At 41.0% G+C, this 19,458-nt stretch overlaps 1 protein-coding gene across 4 annotated transcripts in view; it reads right to left on the bottom strand.

Annotated features, from left to right (window-relative positions):
- HNF1B (HNF1 homeobox B) overlaps positions 1-16,822 on the bottom strand; it is a 256,081-nt gene extending 239,259 nt beyond the window's left edge. For all 4 annotated transcript variants that reach the window (XM_030186229.1, XM_030186232.1, XM_030186234.1 and 1 more), the window contains exon 1: positions 16,762-16,822. The gene's annotated coding sequence lies outside the window, so the exon portion shown is untranslated. The remainder of the gene's footprint in view (positions 1-16,761) is intronic.
- Between the last annotated feature and the right edge of the window lie 2,636 nt (positions 16,823-19,458).

The raw sequence follows: 19,458 nt of genomic DNA, 5'->3' as shown, positions 1-19,458 counted from the left end.
GATAGATTCCTAAAGGACAAGTCCATAGACCGCTATTAAATGGACTTGGAAAAATTCCGCATTTTTAGGTATAACTTGTCTGGAATGTTTTTACGTTTGGGGAGCGTGCCAGGTGCCCTTGACCTGGATTGGCCACTGTCGGTGACAGGATGCTGGGCTAGATGGACCTTTGGTCTTTCCCAGTATGGCACTACTTATGTACTTATGTACTTATGTAGGTGGGGTTTGTGCAGGGTCGATCTGTAACTAAGAACTTGCGAAGTATTTTACTATCTTTAGAACATCTTAAAGGGTCTGCAGAAAGTGCTTTATTGGTCAGTTTTGATGCCGAAAAAGCATTTGATCGTGTGGAATGGCCTTTTTTATTTTCAGTTTTAAGTAGATATGGGTTTTCGGGATGGTTTGTACAAGCAATTAAAGCACTATATACCACCCCTAGAGCACGGATCATGGTAAATGGAATGGTATCGGCAAATTTTGAGATCACGAGAGGGACACGCCAAGGATGTCCACTCTCCCCGTTACTATTTGCATTATACTTAGACCCGTTGATACGAGACATAATTTCAGTAAGATCCATTAGGGGAGTGGAGATTGGATCGATGAAATTTAAAATTGCAGCATTTGCGGATGATTTGCTGGTAGCACTTACTAACCCAAAGACATCACTTGCAGATCTTCTAGAAATAATTAAGGAATTTGGAGATCATTCAGGATTCAAATTAAATCTGGATAAGTCAGAAGCCCTGGCGATACCAGTTAATACCAAATCTCTTTGGAGAGCAGAATTCCCGCTGAGATGGGTAGAGGGTTCTTTTAGGTACCTGGGAATTTTGCTTGCTTCTCAGACAGGAGACATATACAGCCTAAATGTCAATAGATTGTTCAGTCAAACAGAACAACAGCTGGCAACCTGGAAGATGTTACTGGTGCCACTAATAGGTCGAGTTTGTCTCATACGAATGGTAATATTACCCAGATGGCTATATGTATTACAAGTCCTGCCATTGAGATTATTACAGAAAGATATCAAACGATTCTATCGAATGGTAGGACAGTTCTGTTGGGCAAAGAGAAAGGCTAAACTGAAGTTGCAGTTGATCCTGGGGACCTGGCAGCAGAGTGGATTGGGATTGCCTAATCTACAATACTATAATCTGGCAAGCCTGTTGCGGTTAGTGAGAGATTGGATTTTTTCTGCAAACACACACACCCCGCTAGAATTAGAAAAGATATACTTTAGTCCCTATAATATGGTGACCTTGCTGCATCTCAATAATAAATCGGTGCCAAAGAAATTTAAGGGTAGTATAATACTGACTCCTCTACAAGAGGCATGGAAATACTTGGGGGCAAAACTGGGGGGACAACCGAATATGACAGAACTGTTGACCATAAGGGGGAACCCATTGTTTACGCCAGGATTGGAGAATCAGGTGTTTCGGAGGTGGGCAAGGAGAGGGCTCACATGTCTAAAAACGATAATAGATTTAGAAGGGAAAATTAAACCTCTAAGTCAACTAATACCCACTGACGCTGCAAATTGGGAGGATGTGTTTGGGTATGGTCAGATAAAACACTATATACAAACACTTGATGCAGAAGAGCTTAAGTTTCAATTGGGGGAGAAAATTAAACAGTTTTATGATGAAATATCAGAGGAAGCCCCCACAATTTCGCAGCTCCACAAACAATTGTGGACTTTGAGGTCAGATAGAGATTGGTCACAACTTCGCCGTAGGTGGGAAGCAGATACAAAAGTAGATTTATCTAATTGGGACATAGCAGCATACATTCGGAACATCCCTAAACTGATTAATGGAGCAAATTATAGAGAATGTGCATTTAGAATAATACATAGAGCATACTTCACACAACGCCAGTTCTATAAAGTAGGAGGGATTGACACACCAACCTGTATGAAATGCACACTGGAGGAAAACTCGTTCTATCATGCATTTTGGGAATGCACAAAAATACAGTTTTTTTTGGGAAAAGATACTGGCATTTATGAATTCAATCATTTCACGTACTATAGTGGGCACTCCGGTGCAATTACTATTGGATTGCCCAGGAGCATTCCGTGGCCTTACGGCAGATGAAATATTGTTAAGTCGCAAATTATGTTTGGTAGCCAAAAAGTGTATTTTGCAATGTTGGACTTCGGATAAACCCCCAGATTACTGGCAATGGCGAAATCAGGTGCATCTTTTAATGACATGGGAAGCAAGAAATGCAAAAGGCTCATGTCGTGGGAAAAAATGCTTCCTTAAAGTTTGGGGGCCTATGTTGGATACCTTAACGCAGAGAAGCCGGAGTCTTGTACTCAATAAGCTTTGATAATATTATAGAATAATGGTACACATACCTGAACTCATAAACACAATGTAACTATTAATGAATATCAGGGGGGAGAGGGTGGGGGGGGGAAAAGGAAGGGGAGAAGGAGGGGGGAATATAAAAGATGACTGTGATGTATATTTAACAAAACACCCCCCCTTAAATGTACGTTTGGCTGTTAATGAGCATGTTTGGGAGGGTAGGCAAAGGGACCAGGGGAAGATGCATAAAACTATTGATGATGGAATTTACTGATGTATACAAGTTAATATGCTGTATTACTTATAATGCCCAATGATAGATGTACTGGCAATGTTAAAATGTTTATAATGTTGAATCATCAATAAAAACAGTTGAAATATAAATCACTAATGTCTGTATATATCAACTTATGTTCTTGAAAAAATAATACTATAAACACAACCCCCCCCCCCCCAGATGCTAAACAGCTTAAGAACAATGTTTAATGAAATCAGATCATCAGAAGATGCGCTTCAAATTTCTTTCACATCAAAGCAGCCTCCACTCTTCCTCATTGATCTATCTTTATAGTATTTGTAACTTTTCTTTTATACTTTTTCCTAAATTAGTATATTCACTTAACTAAACATCAGTCCAAGGCACCTCAAACTATACATATGACTACATATTAGAAGAGAAGGTCCTCTTGGTCTTTCTAGATAGCCCCAGCCTCTACAGGCTCCTCAGTCTTCCCTCCTTGCCCTCACCACCCTCTGAATTTGTCTATTTTAGAATTCCTTCAGAAAGGGGAATTTTCTAAAGCAGGGGCTCTACATGAGTTAAAGGAATCCCACCTCTGATTTCTGGCTTAAGTTTCTGCTCTTGAGGCCAGTAACATTTGAGTGTTGGTGGTGTAGCAGGTGTGACATCTAGTGGTTGGCTACTGGTGGAAAATGCTTGGAAGCAGCTGACCACAGAGCTGCATTCGGCTGTCATGTACAGAAGATGTCAGTGTACTATGAGGAATTCAGGCAAAATATCAAAAGGGGTCCAGGACTTATGGATCTCTGATGGAAGATTTTCATTTCCTTTATTAAATTTATATTCCTTCTATACAAAACAGTATCCTAGACATATTATATAACACAACATTCATAATCACAAAAAATACAAAATTCTAAACACATAAAAATGTATCTAAAAAGACAACTAATATAAAATATATAGAACACTCAAACAATTTACAAGTTATCTGTACACACATTAACACAGGAATACCACAGACAAATGGAATTTAGGTATGCATTTATTTAAAACATTTTTATGCTACATTTCTCACTAAAATCAAAATGGCTTACAATATTACATAGTGACCATAATCAATAACAAAAATACATTTATTAAACAGATATTCTTATAATTTATACTGTATTTTATATAATCTAATATATGCATTTCTATTCTGCTTTACCAATCTCTTCAGCAACCAAAATCTGCATCAGGTATAATCAAGCTGGCACAGTGGTTCCCAAACTTGCCCCAAGGACTGCAGCAAATTGGGTTTTCAGGATACCCCTAATGAATATATAGTTGGTCCACCAATCAGTTGTGACTAAGAATGAACCTGAGGTGGGAACATATGTTTTGGTTTTTTTTACTGTCTGTGGCTGAATTCTCAAAATGTTCTCCATCCTTCTCTTCCCATGTACACAGATCCCAGACCCCACAAATGTCTCTGGACCTCTCACATCTGATCCCCAAAACATCCCTGTTAACTCAGTGACCCTGTGGTTCCCTACCCTCCTACCCCTAACCCAAAGATTTCCATGGTGGCCTGTGGGCCTCTACCGCACTCACCAACCTTCTACCATAATACACCAAAGGCTCAAATGGATCCCCCCCAATACCCCCAAAGCGCACCTTAAAAGTTGGGACACAGGAGTGCTGCCCACTCACTTCTGCCTCTGCATTGATTCTTGGAAAATGGCAGTCCTTGACCCTCCATAAGACATCCTATGAAGTACCATATAAGGTCAGGGTGCCAAATAAGGCAATAAGGGGTCTTTTTACTAAGTCACAGTAGCATTTTTAGCTCGAGGTAGAAATCAGCTGGCAGTAAATGTTGAGACACCCACAGATATATAATGGGTGTCTCAGCATTTACCACCAGCTGATTTCTATGAGCTAAAAATGCTACCGTGGCTTAGTAAAAGGACTCCTTATTGCCTTATTTGGTAGACTGACCCTGTGCAATGCTTCTTGGGAAGCTCTGCATCGAGTCAAGTGCTGTCATTTTCCATGATGGCGGTGCAAAGGCAAAAGAAGCTGCATTCATGGGAAAATAAAAGGTCCCGACAGTCACACAAAGAATCATCAGCATTTACTTTTACCAGTAGGAAGGTTGGACAGTTTTCAAATAGCTCATTTATCTGAATAAATGGCTTTCAGAAATTGTCTTCATTATGTAAATATATACAAAAAAAGTAATGTCTGTTTTGTGAAGGATTGTTCTGACATAGGTGATGTTAGAGAAATGATGATTATTATCAAAATGTCAGGTTGGGGATGGGGGAGAGTGACTAGGGCAGGGGCGTAGCCAGACAACAGATTTTGGGTGGGCATAGGTAAGAAGTGGGTGGGCACCAAGTGTTCTCCCCCCCAAAACCACCACTAAAAAATATCTCAGCTGGCAGGAAAATGCTTCTTTCCACCTTGGCAGTCTGCAGCAGACATGTGCTGAAAACTGAGCATGCGCAGGTGCCAGTACCGTGGAGAGTAGCATCTCCGTTACCATCAGGGGAAAGTCTTCAGCTGGCAGAGCTTAGGACCTCCACCAGCTACTGGTAAATGTGTGCTACTGTTGGGTGGGCCCAGGCCCACCTGTGGCTACGCCACTGGACTAGGGACTTCACTGTTAATTGAAATGGGGTAAAGTTGAAGGTTTACCTAGGGATCTTAATAGTCTTGCACTGGCCCTACTTATACTCCCATGTTTGTTTGGCAATAACATGTATGAACACTGGAGTGCAACAGCGACGTCTAAAATGCAGATTATGTCAATATAAACACTTTTTAGACAGATGTGTGTTACTGATCTAAAGAAATATGAGGTTTATGTGGACAAGATGCATAAATGTAGGGGTAGGTAATATGAACTGTGCTCTGAACCCTTCACAAAAAGGTTCCTATTGGCAAAACTGAAGCACCTGAAAAGCATCAGATTGATATTTTAAAACACTTTTGAAGTTGGTATTTGTGGTGTTATCCATAAATGATGACCAACTCAATGATTAAACAACCAAAATTATCCACTTTACGAGGGAAGTGATGAAATTCAGCCACTGAATGGATAACATGCATTATTTATTTATTTATTGTATTAATTTGTATTCTACCTAAAAACTAATCAAATTACAATAAAACATACATTATCTTCAAATGCATAAATGATAGTAATAATTATGTTACATATGCATTTTTAGCAAGCCAAAATATCTTTCTACTCATTGAAGTCACATAACCACTTGTTTACAGTTATGCTGTCTGCAGACCATGACAACTGACTTCTATATTTGTTATGATTATGGATTTATTACAGACATTTATTATTATGCACTCAGTTTATTAGTTCACCTTAAAAAATTCAGTACATACTAAATTGCTTTAAAACATTAGACAAAACATGTTAATTTGTAGGCTATCAACTTATATTCTAAATTTCTAAAATGTGTTAGAAATTGCTTTTAGTAAAATGAATGGAAAATGTATCTGAAAAAGAACATGAAAAAGAATGGACAAATGTTTCCAAGCACATTCCTAGAGTGTACACAAGAAATAGGCTAACATGTTCCTAATGATAAATATGGGACAGACTTAACAAGCAAAAGAAAATAGGGAAAGGGAAATGGGACTTCATATACTGCTTTTCTGTGGTTTTTGCAACTACATTCAAAGCAGTTTACATAGGATGCACATGTACTTATTGTGTACCCGGGGCAATGGAGGCTTAAGTGACTTGCCCAGAGTCAGAAGGAGCTGCAGTGGGAATCGAACCCAGTTCCCCAGGTTCAACGCTCACTGCACTAACCACAAGGCAGGGGCCGCCTACTATGGGCTCGGGCTCACCCAGCGGCAGCACACTCGTACTGCAGCTGGCGAGGATCCCTAAGCTCCACCAGCTGCAAACTTCTTGGAATGCAACCAGGACTCTCCTTCAACACAGCTCTGCAGTTGGCAGCAGCTCTCCTTATCTGCCCGACGCTAGCACTCTGTGCATGTCCATTTCTCATGCATGTGCAGGGAAACTGAGCATATGCCAGGTGCCAGTCCTGGGTGCTTATGAAGAGCTGCTGCTATGGAGCTGAAGTGAGTCCTGGTCACCACCCAGGAAAAGAATCCAGGCATCGCTGTGGATATGTTGAAATTCTCTGCTCAATGTGTGGTGGTGGCAGTGGCCAGGAAACAAATAGAATGTTAGGGATTATTAGAAAAGGAATGGAAAATAAAACAGAGAATATCATATTGCTTCTTTATTGATCCATGGTGCAACTGCACCTTGAATATTGTGTACAGTGTTGGGCACTGATCTCATACTATATAAGCTGAAATAGAAATGGTACAGAGAAGGGCAACCAAAATGATAAAGGGGATGGAATGATTTCTCATATGAGCAAAGGCTACAGAGGTTAGGGCTCTTCAATGAAAGCTAAGGGGAGATATGATAGAGATCTATTTATAAAAACAGACATTTACGTGTTCCACTCCACTCAAATTGGCTGTTTACTCTTTCAAAAAAGTACAAAGATAAGGGGACGTTTAAAAAAAATTGGAGAAAATATTTTCTACTCATTACATAATTAAGCTCTGGAATTCATTACCAGAGAATGTGGTAAAAGCTATTGCTGTAAGTGGGTTCATATAAAATTTGGACAAGTTCCTGGAAGAAGCAAGTTAAAAGCACTGTTTTCTTAGTATTTGAAGTGTGAGTGATTGACCTTTCTCTAGTGGTGGCTCACTTGTATTTTCTCTTATGATAGGCTCTGTATTTTATTTTATTTTGTTCTGTTCAGTGGTTCTGTGTATGTTTTATTGTAATTACCTGGCCTGTAGGTGGAATATAAGTGAGAAAATAAATGTAGGTTATAAAGTTAGGATTTCCTGTTTTAGAGAGTGGATTCAATTGCATCCCAGAGATACATTTAACAAGAATTTAAATGAATGCCAAGAAAGAAAAGGTGAGGTTGCCAACTAGCTCTAGTCCTGCCAGTGAGATTGTTCCAGTCTTTATCCTATGGCAGGCCTGGACTTGCAGCTCTGACTGCCCTATGGAAAGCGGTGGTCAGACCGATACATGTAGAACAGGAATACACACAGATGACTGAAGCAGGAATGCGGTAAGGGTACTTAAACAAAAACAGGAATCCAGTGCTAGCAAACAGTGCGCATAGGAATAAGAAAAAAGGCCAAGCTATTATCTGGGGGGAAATAAAAAAAGTCTAGCTGTGGACGGCTTCCTAAAGGAAAAGTCCATAGACCGTTATTAAATGGAACCTGGGGAAAATCCACAATTTCTGGGATAAGCAGTATAAAATGTTTTGTACTTTTTTGGGATCTTGCCAGGTATTTGTGATCTGGATTGGCCACTGTTGGAAACAGGATGCTGGGCTTGATGGACCTTTGGTATTTCCCAGTATGGCAATACTTATGTACTTATGACTACCTCCTATATCATGTATTTCTGTGTTTTCACTTTAGGTATTGGTACCACAAATTTTATATGAAACAGGCAATGTAAGGGGGATCCTGGGTTGTGAGTACACCAGCCCTTAAGTAATGTCCCAGTATCCTTCACATGGTATGATGCTAGGTCACCTACTGACTTGCCTGTCCTTTGGAACCTAAGTCTTTTATATTCAATACACCTTGTGAACTAGACAGAAAACAAGGTTTGTGCTAAAAGATATTAATGGCATTTCAAAGCACTGCTTGCATGTCTCTTTAAGTAATAAATCTTCCTTTGTGATAAGCCAATTACCTTCTCCTTGAAAGAACTCATTGAAGGGCTGTAAAAGGCATGGCCTAGTCAATAGAAGGATAAAGGGACAGCTCTATAAAGTCTCATTCAAGATGGGCCAAGAATGACATTGCTCCAAGCTGTTAAACTTACTTTCTTTTTATAACACAGGTAAATGTAAGGCTTCGGTTTTGCAGAAGCAAAATAACTTTTAGTTATCTACTTTTCTCAAACGTTCTTCTATTCACGTTTGTCAAAGATTGTCCTCCCCAGTACTTCCAGGCTTCCAAGTTTATTTCAACAAGGGAGTATGGCAATGGTGATGGCATGTATATATCTGTTTCCAGACCTTGGGAATGAATGCCCACCATGTGATCATGGTTTGCCAATGCCTTCTGCAGCCTCGGAGGAGGTCTCCCATAGAAGCACTAACCAGGGCTGATACTGTTTAGCTTCCATAATTTAACAGCTTGGTGGTTTGCTCAGCATGCTCAAGTTGAGGCCAGCAACAGCACTACCATTAAAAAGAAAACTTTAAGTTTAATTGCACAATTTTCCTTTTTTCCTTCTATTTTTTTTGACCAGGCAGTTTTACTTCAGCTCCCATGAGCTCTCATTTACAACGCCCCAGGAATTTCTCCCACCCCTGCCCCCAACATAGCTAGTCTGAACATTGCAGGGATGTCCTAGGCTGGGGAGCCAAGCTGCAGCTATCTTTTTACCACCCTTAATCATGGACCATGATCCCCTCTCCTCCAAGGCCTGGGAATGCTGATCATGCAACATCTTTAGATTACACAGGGAGCAGAAGAACTGACTTGGGATTTAGGTTGCCAACTGGAATCAAATTCACCTGAAAGGGTTGATGCAGTCCTGGGTTTACTACATTGCGTGCAGGGACTTGTAGCTTGATATTTTAGGGAACACAATGGAAAAATCAGAACTGCAAGTCCCTATATGCAATGGGATAAACCCAACCCTTTCAGTTGAATCTGAATCTAGTTGGAAACCCAATTTGGGGTTTAGACTGGACACCTTCTATATGGCAATGCATATAGCACCAGGCTGACCCTTCCTTCAGGTTTTATCCTTTCCCAAAAAGTGGACTTTGATCCTGGGGAACTGAGTTCCATTCCCACTGCAGCTCCTTGTGACTCTTAACCCTCCATTGCCCCTGGTACAAAATAAGTACCTGAATATATGTAAACCGCTTTGAATGTAGTTGTAAAAACCTCAGAAAGGTGGTATATCAAGTCCCATTTCCCTTTCCTTTTTTGACAGTTTCTTTCAATCAAGGTAAGAAAGGGCACTGCCGTGCTAATCCCTAATCAGAAGTACATACACAGACATCACTGGAGATACACAGCTGACGAGTGAATTCAGGGAAAGAAATTTTCAAAAAACTAGAAGCAGTCATAATTATTACACAGTTTTATCATCAACAAAAGGAAAAAAAAAATTACAAAATCAAATATATGAAGACCAAAAAATTGGAACATCTACAATTAGGATCAAAATGAATCAACTGAGTTTTTGAATATGAAATGTACTGCAGGGAAACATCATCCCCATCCTAGCCCACAGTCGAATATTCCATCCAATGACATTCTTTCTCCAACTGCCAACACTGTAGGGGACATGGGGGGGGGGGAGGGTCATTAGATTGGCTAAGTGCCTGCTGGTGGTTTATAATGCAGAACTAGGGTCACATCTGGCCTCCCAACTGATTCGTCAAATCATCATGGAAACTTGGTAAACCTCCTCACTGAAGATGCTCAGATTTGTAGTCCCATTCACTAATGAGAGTTAAGACCAGGAACAATATTTTTCAATGAGCTACAGAATACTGCCACAATTTTAATGCAGCAGCAACCTGCATGCTCACTGAATACTGCATCCCACAGCCAAAATTTAGCAGAAAGCTTACAGTAGAAACCATGCATCAGTGGCTCTACAGCAAGGCTTTCTGCATCAGCCCATCTGTCAGCTTCTACAGCTGCAGTAAAGGATAAGGCCTAATCCACAATTTCACAAATTTAATAAATAGGATTGATCAGACGTTTCCTGAAATTTTGTCTGTCATGTTTAATAATAAGAAACAGCATAAGGAATGGCAAGTCAAATGCAAAGCACTGATAAGTAAGGCAAAGAGGGAGTTTCAAAAAAAAATTGCGTTGGAGGCAAAAACACAGTAAATTTTTTTTAGGTATATTAAAAGCAAGAAGCTGGCAAAAAAATCTGTTGGACTGCTAGTGGCACTCAGGGAAGACAAAGCCATAGCGGAGAGATTAAATTAATCCATTGCTTTAGTCTTGATCAAGGAAGATTTGGGAGAGATACCAGTGCCAGAAATGGTATTCAAAGTTGAACAGTAAGAGAAACTGAATGAAATCTCTATAAACTTGGAGGATATAATGGCACAATTTGACAAATTGAAGAGTAGCAAATCACCTGGACCAGATGGTATTCATCCCAGAGTACTGATAGAATTGAAAAATGAACTTGCAGAACTATTGTTAGCAATACATAATTTATCTTTAAAATCAAGCATGGTACCAGAAGATTGGAGAGCAGCCAATGTAATGCCGACTTTTTTTAAAATCCAGAGGTGATCTGGGAAATTATAGACTGGTGAGCCTGACGTCGGTGCTGGGCAAAATGGTAGATACTATTATAAAGAACAAAATTACACAGCATATTCAAAAGCATGGATTAATGTGACAAAGCCAACATGGATTTAGTGAATGGAAATCTTTTTTTTTTTTTTTATTTCAATTATTAGCAAGTATTACACTTGAACAGAAAAGGTACCTCATCAAGAAGGTATTTACATACAAATAAATAAAGGTAATCTTAAGTTTGAATAAGTACACTCAAGTCCTCAATTATTGATCCAAGATTAACTATATGGAATTATACAATGAAAACTTTTAAGGAAATTATTGAACCTAATAGTAGAGTTCCTCTTTCGTATTAAGCTCTTACATGTTAATATTAACCTTAACACGTATCATCCTAAAGATCTTTTGGCTGCAAGAAATTCTGTAAGTTGCGAGGATTCAAAGAACACATACTTGACCGACTGGTAACAGACAATGCATTTACAGGGGTAGAGTAAATAGAAAGTAGCTCCCAGCTGGAGCACCCCTGGTTTTAATAACAAAAATTGTCTACGTTTTTTTTTTAGTCTCCTTAGAGACATCAGGAAATATACGTATTTTGAGACCCATAAATTCTTTATCTCTATTTTTAAAGAACATTTTCATAATCCAAATTTTGTCCGGGGATAGAGCTACAGTTGCTAATAATGTTGCAGGAGTTACTAGATCCACAGTCATAGGCGCCCCATGTAAGAGGCTTGGGGAGGCTAAGCCTCCCCAGCCCAACTGTGACCTTCTTCGCCTGCTGCCCCCACCCCGCGATGAGCTGCAGGCTTCCCCGCTCCCCAGGTCATCCATCCCGTCTGCCCTCAGCTCCCCCCTAGCCCTCGTTTTCTTCCTGCCGTTGCCCTACCTTTAAATATTGCATTTTTCTTCCAGTCGCGGTGCCATTATTAAAAGCAGAAGCAGGCTCGGCTCCAGCCTTCCCTCGCATGGCCCCGCCTTCGTGCAAACAGGAAATACGTCAGAAGAGGGCGGAGCCATGCGAGGGAAGGCTGGAGCCGAGCCTGCTTCTGCTTTTAATAATGGCACCGCGACTGGAAGAAAAATACAATATTTAAAGGTAGGGCAGCGGCAGGAAGCAAACGAGGGCTAGGGGGGAGCTGAGGGCAGATGGGATGGACGAGCGGGGGATCGGGAATTGGGGGGGGGCTGGAAGTTAACATTGCTGGATGGAGGGGAGGGCAGGGGGGAGAGGAGGGTTGCTGGACATGGGAGGATGGAGGGGAGGGCAGGGGAGAGAAGAGATATTGGCTCGACATGGGTGGATGGAGGGAAGGGCAGGGGAGAGGAGAGGAGAGTTGCTGGCTGGACAAGGGTGGATGGAGGGGAGGGGAGAGGAGGGTTGCTGGACATGGGTGGATAAAGGGGAAGGGAGAGGAAGGTTGCTGGACATAGGTGGATGGAGGGGAGGGCAGGGGGAGAGGAGGGTTGCTGGACATGGGTGGATGGAGGGGAGGGCAGTGTTTGGAATATGTCCACTTTGAGAATTAGGTGCTCAACATTAAAAGTTTAAATTTATTTACTTATTTATGGCATTTTATCCCACATTAAACATGAATTAGGATGTTTTGTGGCTCTACATGAGAATTGTGATATGATCCCTTGTTTCATATTGTTGACGGTCTGCATTTTCCGTATGGGTGGTATATTGGTGTATTAGGTTCTGCCCAGTGTAATAGTTATGGTACAGTAAGGTTCTGAGTGTGTTTTTGCACAAAGTTGTGCATAGTGTTTTGCAGTTGAGCGACTGTATATGCTTTGAGTAACCACTTTATTCTTTGACATATGATACATATCTAATATCTAAATTTAATAAAAGGTATTGTGATTTTTATTTTTTTTTCTGTGTTATCAGACAATTATGGATTTAAGCCCCACCCCTAACCCCACCCCCTTTAGCCTCCCCAAACAGTTGGGCCACCGACCGCCTATGTCCACAGTTGAAGTTTCTAATATTGCTGAGACATCTAACGGTTGGTCAGGTTGTTGTGTGGAAGAAGGGGCCCCTGTTGTCCCACTTGGTAGGTAATAAACTTGAGTGAATGGGGGAATAGTATCATCAGCAATCCCAAGTATCTCTTTTAAATATCTATTCAACATTTCCCTTGGGGCAATTGTCACTGCCCTAGGAAAATTCAAGAATCTTAAATTATTAGACCTCTGGGAATTTTCCAGGGTTTCAATTTTCCTCCTCATGTTGGTAACATCTTTTATAATAGTTATTTGAGTTTCTTGCATTTTCTCTGAAAGTTCCAACTGAGTTTTAATTTTCATCAATATATCCTTCCTATCAGTTTCTGCTGTTTCAACTGTTTCTTCTAGTTTCTTTATACGAGTCTCTAATGCCTGAATTTGTGGACATAAAACTTTGCCTAAATTAACAATTAAGGCCCATAAGTTCTCCAGGGTTACCTCCGCTGGTCTCTCATCCAAAAAAGCAAAGGAACTCAGCAGCTGTACCTCCTCGGTCAAAGTACTCACTGTTCCCTGGACTCTATCAGCCATCAAAGAATCTCCCACACTCTGAGTTGTAGGCTCCAGGGCTGAATGGGAGCTGTTAAGTACCCTCAGCTCCCTCGTTCTCCGGCGAAATTTCTTTTCTCCCCAGAAGCTCCCCCGCAACTATACTTCCTAATTGCAGTGGAGACGATGCCGTTACCGGAGAGCTAGCGCCCTGGGGTTGCAGGGGAAGAGCTTGTTGGTCAGGGCTTAGCGTGACGTCTAGCACAAGCAACGTTCCGGATCCTCCACTTGTTCCAGGCGTTGCAAGCGTGCCGCTCACTGACCCTCCAGAAACTCCAGGTCTCCGCACAAAGGAATCTAAAAGGACCCTTCGACAGAGCAGTAGGTCGGCCTGGGGGACCTGCAACTGCCAATTTCCCTCTGCGTTTTGGCATAGCAGAAATATAGAAAGCGTGGAGACCTGTGAATGGAAATCTTGCCTCACCAATCTATTACATTTCTTTGAAGAGATAAACAAAACATGTGGATACAGGTGAGCTGGTCAATATTGTGTATCTGGATTTTCGAAAGGCATTTGACAAAGTACCTCATGAAACACTACAGAGGAAATTGGAGAGTCATGGGATAGGAGGTAGTGTCCTATTGTGGATTAAAAACTGGTGAAAAGATAGAAAACAGAGAGTAGGGTTAAATGGTCAGTATTCTCAATGGAGAAGGGTAGATAGTTGGGTTCAGCAGGGGTCTGTTCTGGGACCGCTGCTTTTTAACATATTTATAAATGATCTAGAGATGGGAATAACTAGTGAAGTAATTAAATTTGCTGATGACACAAAAGTTATTCAAAGTTGTTAAATTGCAAGAGGATTGTGGGAAAATTGCAAGAGGATCTTACGAGACTGGAAAACTGGGCATCCAAATGGCAGATGACATTTAATGTGAGCAAGTACAAAGTGATGCATGTGGGAAAGAGGAACCCGAACTATAGCTATGTAATTCAAGGTTCCACATTAGGAATTACCGACCAGGAAAGGGATCTAGGCATCATCGTTGATGATACGTTGAAACCTTTTGCTCAGTGTGCAGTGGCAGCTAAGAAAGCAAATAGAATATTAGGTATTATTAGGAAAGGAATGGAAAACACAAATGAGATTATAATGCCTTTGTATCACTCCATGGTGCGAACACACCTCGAATGTTGTGTGCAATTTTGGTTACCACATCTCAAAAAAGATAGTGAAATTAGAAAAGGTACAGAGAAGGGCGATGAAAATGATAAAGGAGATGGAACGATTTCCCTATGAGGAAGGGCTAAAGTGGCTAGGGCTCTTCAGCTTGGAGAAAAGACGGCTGAGGGGAGATATGGTAGAGGTCTATGAAATAATGAACGGACTGAAACAGGTAGATGTGAATCACTTGTTTACTTTTTCCAAAAATACTAGGACTAGGAAGCATGCGATGAAGCTACAAAGTAGTAAACTTAAAACAAATCGGAGAAAATATTTCTTCACTCAATGTGTAATTAAACTCTGGAATTTGTTGCCAGAGAATGTAGTAAAAGCAGTTAGCTTAGCAGGGTTTTAAAAAGTTTTGGATAGCTTCCTAAAAGAAAAGTCCATAAGCCATTGTCAAAATGAACTTGGGGAAAATCCACTACTTATTTCTAGGATAAGCAGCATAAAATATATTGTACTGTTTTAGGATGTTTCCAGGTACTTGTAACCTGGATTGGCCACTGTTAGAAATATTTATTTATTTATTTATTATGTACTTATGTCCAAGACTCAGGTATAACTACTTGAAGTTTATCCTGTATTCCAGGTAAAGCCCTACCTCTGCTTTGTTTGCAGCCTGGGGTTTAGAAACTGCAGAACCTAATTCTGAGTTGCACCTTGTTCAGTGAGTAGTAAAGAAGATACAGAATAGAGCACAGGACCAGGAGACTCCAGACCCCATCTCATGTTCTATTCTAATCACATTCAGGAGCCAGATATGTTTTTCCCCACATAAAAAGGCATATAATTGCAGCTTTTCTGGTAATAAACACACAAACGCTTTAACACAACTGAACCTAGAGTAGAGAAAACCAGCAAACTTTGCTCCTTAAGGTGTTCTTTTAGCAAGCTGCGGGGAAAAGGGTCCTACAGTAGCGGCAGGGGCCATTTTTCCTGCAGCAGGTAGAACCCCCCCCCCCCCCAAAAAAAAATGGCCATGTGGTAAGATTATTCTTCCTCTCTCAAGTGGTGTCTTCTGAAACAAGTTCTTTATTGCAATTGTTTTGCAAGGGTCGTTGTTTCAATTGTTTTGCAATGGGTCGTTGTTTCAATTGTTTTGCAATAAAGAACTTGTTTCAGAAGACACCACTTGAGAGAGGACTTTTTTGTATCCACTGTTTGCTTTGCTTCGTTGCTCTTTCGTGGAGAGAACACCTTCTGTGTGTGTTGGCGTAAGATTATTCTTACCACATGGCCTTTAAGTGGCAGTGAGGTGGCAGTAAGGGTTCCCGCATTACCCCTGTGCTGCCCGATTACCACCAGGTAACCCCCCTGTGGTATTTTTTTTTTCAATCCAGCAGTGCCGGAAATGGTGCGTATTGGAGGCAGAACTACCGCCGGCAGCCATGCTGGGCCAGCAGCAGTTCCGGGTTGCTAGGCAACAACCCTTTGTAAAAGGGCCCCTAAGTACATTAGATAGGCCTGTTTGAAAAACAGTTCCCACAGCAAAAAAAAAATAGCTATTTCACTGCAAGAATGGCATGCTTGCAACAGCACTAAAAGCTTAAGAAAAAGCTGCTGCAGTTTCCAGAATTCATAACCTCCTTTGGTCAGTGACAAGGTGCCTTTCTGATAACATTCTTAAGAAAGAAAAAGCAGTCCTTGTCTAAGACTCAGTTTTATCTTTCATCACTTGACATTATCTCAACTATCCTGAAAAATCAATCAGCTACTGTCAACTTTTTGAATTGTTGCTTAAGCGAAGATACAACATAGAGAATAACAAAATGCAAATAAACTGGGAGTGTACGCTACAGTACATGGAAAAGTGTGTATTATTAAATTAGTTTGCTTAATAAAAATGGGTACAAAATATTCTAAGTATTAAATGCAAATGAGCAGAACAGGAAATTGCATCTAATCACAAATAATCATAATATATTATGAAAATAAGTTAAAACATATTATGTTTAACGTTAAGGAGAAAGATATGAGAAAAATAAGCCACAAGTGATCAAATGTGCCAGGATTGTACACGCCATAACATATCATCGATGACCTCTGAACTCTAGTGCAACACAAGAGTCTACAAGTAGCCAAACACGCTTACCTTTTAGATATGTTCCCTGGAAGTAGCTGTAGCATGAACATTACAGCACATGTGGGGAGACTCAGGGAAATCTCACTGGAGGATAGGTAATAATGAACAAGCCGATGCACTCTTATGAATAGCTAACAGGCTGGGTTCCTTATTAAAATTAACTGATAAGGTAGAATGCTCAATCCAGATATAACAATGATACATGTTAACAAAGCTTCCAACCTCTGAAGGAGAGAGAGGCTACATTCTCTTTTAAAGGAATAACCAAAAATATATTGTAAGAACAAAAACCTGAAGAAAGGATAATTACATCATTTCGATTTGTAAATAAATGATGAAACATTAGAATTCATTAAATGACCACTTGAAATTGCACTTTCCATCTTCCCTACACCACTGCCACCACAAATTGCCATAAATAATTGTGTTTTTCCTACAAGATTCATTTGCTAACCTGTGTGGTATATAACCAATAATAATCTAGATTATTTTTACTTATTTTCTTATATGGTGCCCGCATGCTCAAAAACTACATTTAAGCATAGTAGGTATTTCCCTGTCCCTGGAGGGCTCAGAGTTTGCACCTGGGGCAATGGAGGATGAAGTGATTTGCTCAAGATCACAAGGAGCTGCAGTAGGATTTGAACTGGGCTCCACTGGGTCTTAGCCCACTGCTCTAACCATTAGGCTACACCTCCACTCCCCATAGATTAAATTATGCATGGTTCGGTTGGTTTAACCATTAGGCAGACTAGGCAGTTACCTGGGGTGGCAGCTTCAGCAGGGGTGGCAAAGGGCAGTTGCATTCAAGGCAAAACAATAGGTCATGACAGCCACATAAATGCAAAGAACCATCAGTGTGTGCTTTTACTTGCAAGGAGGTTGGCCAACTTTTCAAATAGGCTATAACCTGGACAATTGGACTTTTGGAAATTGTCTTTATTATGTAAATAGATATGAAATAAAGGGATGTCTGTTTTGTACAGGATTGTTCCAGGAAGGCTGATTCGGAGGCAATCGTGATTGTTGAATTTAACTATCTAAATCACAGAGGGACGAGGGGCTATGGACTTGGCAATTAAGTGGGAGGGGGACAAAGCTTCAGTTTGTTTAGGGCACCTAAGTCTTGCACTAGCCCTGTGTATGCTCATTTCATTCTAAACTGAAGATGATAAAACACAAATTAAAAAAAAAAAAACTCTTCCTACAGTCAGATCTTGGGAGTCAAACGTTGGGCCCGATTTATGAAAAGGCTTCTCCTCCCATCTCACCAACACACTGAGCGCATGCATTAGAAAAAGACAGCTTGCTAACAAGGAGCTCTTTTTACTGAACTGTGCACCCAGGGCCCCTTTTAAAAAGCAGCGTTAAGCCCAACGCAGGCTTACTGCTCACTAAACAAGAAGTAGTGCAGGGCTATCACACACAGCAGCCTGGCGGTACTTCCCACCCCCAGCGCACCAGTGCGTACCTTACGGTAAATCGGGCAGTGCTGTGCACTGCCCAGTGACCATTGGGTTAGCACTGGAACCCTTACCACCACCTAAATGGGCAGCAGTAAGAGCCTCCCCCTGAAATGGCAACATGGCAAGTGCTTTACTTGCCGCACAGCCATTTCCTGCCGAACAGAAAGACCAACCCTCTTACCCCGCTGCGGTAAAAAGGGGCCTTGGAGCATGCCAAAAACATGCACCAATGCCAGCACAGGCCCCCTTTTGCTGCAGGGGCCCTGACAGAATTAGCAAGTGCTAAATGCTACTTGTCCTATTTTATACCTATGGGCCACAAGGCAATTAAGTGCAGGGTAATGTCCGTAAACTCCTTATTTCACATAACATAGCCAAGACCATAGGCTGAGCCACAACAAAAATTTCATTCTGCCTGATATGACAAAAGCAACATTTTACAGTCCACAGAAACAGATTGAGGGGTCCTTTTACTAAAACATGATAACATTTGCAGTTACCATGGCTTAACCTGAGATTTTATCACATAGTAGCTGAAAAGTTAACATGGCACCTATGGCAACCAGAACTACCGCCAGCTCAACATGGCTGCCGGCAATAGTTCTGCCCCAGCGGACATAAGCATTGCCATACTGGGAAAGACCAAAGGTCCATCAAGCCCAGCATCCTGTTTCTAACAGTGGCCAATCCAGGTCACAAATACCTGGCAAGATCCCAAAAAAGCGTGGCGGTAAGCACTCCTCCCTCCGAAATGGCCACATAGCAAGCACGAACTTACTGCATGGCCATTTCTTTTCTTGGCCTTTTTATCCGCTGCTGTAAAAGGGGCCCTAGCGTGTGGCAAAAATGGCCACTAGCGTAAGGCCCCTTTTACTGCAGCTTAGTAAAATGACCCCTTAATGCCTTCTATTTAGGAGGCAGCAAGTGGTCCCAAGTTAACTCTACATTAGACAGGACCAAATTCCATAAATAGCGCCAGAAAATCCATACTAAGCGCAATTCTATAATGGTTAGGTGTCGTTTATAGAAGAGAGCTTAGTGCCAGGATCTACGACTAACTTTAGGCACAAAGATTTACACCAACTGAACCCTTGCGTCTAAATTAGGTGTGGATCCCCCTCATACTTTTTTTTTTAATCAACATTTTCAAAATAAATTCCAAGAATACTCTTGATACAGAAAAATTTGAAGACAATCACATTATACTTATAATCTATGTGTTTCCCAAACCTGGTCCTTG

The sequence above is a fragment of the Microcaecilia unicolor genome, chromosome 13 (assembly GCF_901765095.1).
Source record: "Microcaecilia unicolor chromosome 13, aMicUni1.1, whole genome shotgun sequence".
NCBI lineage: Eukaryota > Metazoa > Chordata > Amphibia > Gymnophiona > Siphonopidae > Microcaecilia > Microcaecilia unicolor.
The sequence above is the reverse complement of the archived record's forward strand: the minus strand, read 5'-3'. Positions and strand labels throughout refer to the sequence as shown.